Here is a 6000-nt window from a genome sequence, read left to right as displayed (position 1 = left end):
ATCTCACTCCTATTTAATAAACTTTCGGGGCTCTCTATCATCTCTGGGATCAAATATAAAATCCTTTTTTTGGCATTAGAGCTCTCCATAACCTATTCTCTCCTACCTTTTGATTACTTCTTACCTATATGTTTTGTGATCTAGTGATACTGGCCTCTCTGGCTTCTCCTTGAGCAAGACATTCCATTTCCAGACTCTGGGTATTTTTACCGGTCATTCCCCTTATTTGGAATACTCCCTCCTTATTTCCACCTCCTACCTTTCTCTGACAGAGAATTGGGATCTTTTATAGTCCTAAGACCTCGGTGGCTAAGAAAAAATAATTTGGTGATTAGGTTCTTATGGATTTCACCAAATTCTGTCTCAGTAACTTTATTCCAACATAATAGAAAATGAGGCACACCCAAGAGATAACCTACATTTGTAGCAGACACTCAATTTCTGATATGGAAATACAAAACCCTTCCTTCCTCCATAACTACCTTGTATTTAACTATATGCCTCCACGGTACCTTAGGTATGTTGAAGACATAAATGACTCAGAATTCTCTTCAGAAAAGGCTATTTCTGTGACTGCACAGAGGGAGAGTCTTGAAATGGCTTAGAGTTCTCTTTCCATAAGGCCACTATTTATTGTCTCCCTGAGATTGCTCCTCTTATAGTTCTGAGACCTCAGGGATAGAGGTAAAATTATTAGGTCATTAGATGAATTGTACTAAATTCCTTCTCCATACTCATTCAAAAGCCCTTTCCCCAAGATATCTTAGGGATGAGACACATCCAAGAGACAGATAATCTGTTCATATTCCAAGCCCTAAACTTCCAATCTCTGAGTAGGACTCAAAAGTCACTTCAGTGTACTGGATGCTCTGCTCTGAGGCTCTGTATGTGAGATTACTTGGATTCCTTTCTTAGGTACAATGATCATGGTTTGTATGTCAGCTAAAAGCAACACCAATTTGGAATAGAAATTCATTTGCAAAATGTTATTGAATAATGATAGCTACCATTTACAAAATGTTTAAAGATTTGCAGAGCACTTTACAGCTATTATCTCATTTGTCCCTCATAGCAACCTTTTAAGGTAGGGTATAATATTATTTCCATTTTATAGAGGAAAAGGCTGAGGTCCAAAGAGGGTAATTGATTTGCCCAAGGTCACCCACCTAATGGATTAGGGGCAAGATTCTAACTCAAGCCCTCTTGACTCCAATTCTAGCACTATGTCCACTCTACCAGGCTACCTCTAATCAGAATATGGTAGATTACAAATATAACAAATGGTTTAGAATCTGAAGTCCCAGGTCCACATAATCTGGATTCAATCCCAGAGGCTTAACAAAAAACTCTCTTTGGTTGACTTTCCCCTCCACCCAGAGTTTCCTCCAGGAAGCCTAAAAGTTTGTTTCTAGGACTCCACAGATGGAGGTTAAAAGGTCTCTATTTCCTCAACAACCACTCAAGATAACAAGACATATCAGGTACAGCACAACCTTTATTTCACCCCAAAGAAAATGCAAAACAACCCAAATGTAGTTGATTTCCTAAAAGGGAAATGGATTTAGGATTACTAGAGAAATATACCCCTTTCCAATGGAATTCATACTTTCTGAATAACTCCCACTCATAGCAGAAGATCAAGTCTAGACTGGGTCTTCTGTGTTAAGCCTCAGTCTTTTGCTGCTTTTCTAGCTATGGGCAATGTGCTTGATTCTCCGTTTAGGAAACTATCAATATTCCTCTAGAATAGAGGTTCTTAACTCTTTTGTAGTCTGGCAAAGCCTATGAATTAATTCCCTAGATTAATTGTTTTTTAAATTAATAATTTAAAGAAATGCAAAATTTCTGTCTGGAGTTAGTGAAAATAAAGCTGTGATTTTTCCCCCATCCAACTTCATAGAGATCCCTGAAATCTAACCATGAAAAACTTGAGGGTCTGTGGACTCCTGCTAAGAACCCCTATTCTAAAAGGATGGAGATCAAAAAATCCCACCATTCAGTCATGGAGGTTTTCTATACTTGAGTGTTATCTCATAGGCTAAGAGGATACGTTCTTGTCTCTTCAAGATGTATCTAGTGTAAAAATAAATTGGTGAGTTACAAAAATAAAATATTTAGATGGAAAAGCTGTTCCAATATAGGTTCAAAACTGTTCAAAAACTGTTCAGATACTTTTGATAGATGTAATCAAAAGTATCCTCAGTGATAGGAACTTATCTCTTCCTGACTCTTTCTGAGGTTAAATGGGAGAAAGCATATGAAATTGCATTGTTCTTTCTTGCCTCTCTAAGGTTCATATTTCATCTCCCATAACCCCTCCCTTTCACTCCTTTTGGACTGGTATTATCACTTAAGTTTGTTTCAGTTTTCCCTTTTCTACCATTCTCAGACTGTCTGGCTCAACACTCCCTGCACCACTTATAGCACAAAGGAGTGATTACCATGTATGATAGTCAGATCCAGGAAAAATATCCTTGGGCATTGCTCATCCTCATTAAGGTGTGAATGGACCAGATCCAAAGAGATATTCTCAGGCCTCCTAATGAATCATTGAAAGAAATGACCACATCCTCTGCAGAGATATGCAAACAAAATTTAAAACAAAGACTGATCTTCCCATAACCTCTTTAAATTGATCTGGTTCTCTTGGTCCCCATTCTACACTAGCATTATTGGCCTCACACAAGGGGGAAGGGAATAAGTATTTATATAGTGCCTACTATGTGCCAGAACCTATGCCAAACATTTTTACAAATATTTCATTTGAGCCTCACAGCAACCCTTAGAAGTATAAGTTATTTTTATTCCCATTTTATTGTTGAGGAAACTGAAGCAAACAAGATTAAATGACTGACTCAGGGTCACAGCTAGTAAGTGACTGAGGATGGATTTAGGTTTTCTTGACTTCATGCCCAGTATCCAATCTACCGTACTACTAGATGCTTCATGACAGTGAAGATAAGTTCAAAGGAAAATGAATCTGTATAAATTTGAACATGACACACAATTAAGCCAAATCATTTCTGGAGCTCTTGTAGATAAACCTGGAAGAACTACAACAAACAGACAAAAATGGAACAAATCTGTCAGCATTTCTATAACAAATTATTTTCATTATTAATGAAAATGGAACACTGTTTTTGAACTCTAAGGCCAAAATCCATGATGTTTTTGAAAAGAAAGTGGAAATGGGAGAAGAGAAGATGAATATAGGAAAAGCAGCCATGTTTACACAGAGAAATTTGTGCTGTTGGTGGTACAATTTTGGAAGCCCTGATGAAGAACTTTTCAAGTGATCTGGAGAAAGTTACCAAATTATTACAAATATGCTAACAAAGAAAGGTCATCAATAACTACCTATTTTCTTATCTCTGGTAAAATCTTTATGTATATAACTTACACATGTATCTAGAATATCTTTGATGAAAATATGAGATGAGAAGGCACCATCTTCATATGCACACAATTGCCTAAAAGGTGCTGACCTCACAAGATTATGATATATGTTTTATTTGCTGACTACAAAAAAAGCATGACACAGTAATGAAAAATACAACTTTAAAGGCTCTTCTCCAGAAAAGTATCTCCCATTGTTAGTATGGGTGGGTAGATGTGTTCAACTCTACTTTGTCCATTTCAGGTAAGAGCGAGGCTTTTCATTTACCTATGCCCCTGCTCTCCATGTTTGTGTATTCCTATCATATGCTTCAATTATGAGAAATAGCAAGTTACACCCAGGGGCTAACTTCCAATTTAATCATTGGTTTCCCAGATCTCTATATTCTAACACACTTTAAAGGTTAATCTGAATTATTAACATTTTCTCAATCACTTTCTTGAATTTAGGTCATCAAGAAAATAATAAATTAGGCCGGATTTATAAGCTTTTACTGATTTCTGAAGTGTCAATGTGCACACCAAATAGTTAACATTTTACTCTTTCTATCCATTTTTATCTGGCTGCAACATACCCCTAGTTCCATCCCATTCTTCCTTTCTATGATATTCATCCCTTTTATCCTTCTTTCTTTTTTCTTCTTAAAAATAGTCATAATAGAACCTCCTTCCCCACTCTTAGGATCTCCGTTTTGCTTATTTAACTTCTTCACAATCCTCTGAAGACATTAAAGTTCTGAAAGGACTCTTGTTTCTTCTCCTTTATTAGAATTTTAGCATTATATTATTATATAGCTCCTTCAAATAAATTCACCTTTCTAGGTTTCTCTGGATAATTGTCTTTGTTTTTCAAAATTCCTATTCAGCTTTGGTCTTTTTATCAAAAGTGTTTGAAAATCCTCTATTCAATTAAAGATCAATTTTCCCTCTGTAGAGATTATGCTTATCTTTGCAAGGTAATTTAAGTTATTCTTGGTTATAAGCCTTTTTATGTATTATTTATAAGCTTACTGTATTCCAATATCTCTTTTCATTTATCATTGAAGTAGAAAGTGCCATCTTGTGTAATCCTGACTTGTATTCCTTTCAGGATAATGATAGTATTTTTTCTTTGACATTGGAAATCTGGATTTTGGTTAGGACAGTCCTAGGATGTTTCCCTTTCTGAGCTCCTTTCAAGAGGTGATCAGTGGATTCTTTTTAACTTGATTTTGTCCTCTGGTTCTAATAGATCTAGTAGATAGTTTTCATTTATAACTTAATGAAATATAGTGTGCAAGTTTTTAATAAAATAATTCTTTTCAGGGAGCAAAATGATTCTTAAAATATCTCTGCTCAACTTTTTTTTCCAGATCAGTTTTTTAAAATATCAGATATCTTACATTTTCTTTACTTTTCTTTTTGTCTAATCTCTTTATTTTGTACTAAAATTTCTTGCTGCCTCATGGAGTCATTGATTTCCATTTGGACTATTCTAGTTTTCCAGCAGTTCATTTCTTGGGTAAGGTTAATAATTTTCTTTCTAAACCTCATTGATCTTGGTTGGGGGGATGAACCCCAGAGGTTGAGGTCAGTGTAAGAAACTACATGGATTACAGCTACAAGATTTCTGTGCTAACTATATTCAATTTTTCCAATCTCATAAACCATTGCTATTTTCAGTACTCCTTCACCTAAAAGCAGGAAGAAAAGACCCACTAGAGGCAGAACCAAGAGCAGTGTTCCTGGTCCTTGTGGTAGTGGCCCTGCTGGGGAGATAAAAGCCTAAGGTCTCTCTCCACAGCAAGGGCTTATTGCAAGTCTGCTCACTTACATAAAACAGGCTTGAAAAATAGCAAAGGGGTTACACTGGTCATTTTGTACCTTTTGAATACACCCTAGTTCTAGTTTAGTAGCCAATCAAAACTTCACTTCTTCATTATGTTTAGGAGAATGAAACCAGTTACAGAATGTCTGCACATGCTCTAAAGCCCATGTGGGGATTGCATCAATAGTACATATTGTGCATGTCTGTAAAAGCTGGGCTTGGTCAGTCCTCTGTTCGTTTATTTTTATTGATTCAGTCCAAAGAAAGTTCACTTTAGTGAGTACTTCAAAGTCTCTATGAACTTTGGGCTGGCTTTCTCTGTATACACAAAGGCCAGAAATATGACTAATAATAAAATAGCTAGCATTTGTATACTTATTTAATGTTTGAAAAGTTATGGGGATCTCATTTGATACTTACAAAACTCTGTGAGGTATATACTATTAGTATCCTCATTTGAAGGATAAGAGAACTGAAGTAGGAGCAACAATGACTTCTGTTTGCTACTGTCTTTGCTCTACCCATTCATCCATATGGGAGAAGTGAAGAAATTTCAAGTTTGAAAATTAGAGACTTCAAACCTCAGAACTATTTGGTAACTAGTTTCTTGGCAAAGAACTCTTAGCTGATTTTTATATATTTATATATACATATATATACACATATATAATTTATTATTAGAATTTATAAATGTACTTATGTTACATATAAATAAATTTAAATATATACATATTTATTAAATATGTATATTTATATATTAATATATATCCTAGCCTTCAGAGTTTGAAAACTGTAAA

The sequence above is a fragment of the Monodelphis domestica genome, chromosome 1, assembly GCF_027887165.1.
Source record: "Monodelphis domestica isolate mMonDom1 chromosome 1, mMonDom1.pri, whole genome shotgun sequence".
NCBI classification, from domain to species: Eukaryota; Metazoa; Chordata; class Mammalia; order Didelphimorphia; family Didelphidae; genus Monodelphis; species Monodelphis domestica.
This window is presented reverse-complemented; position numbering follows the sequence as displayed.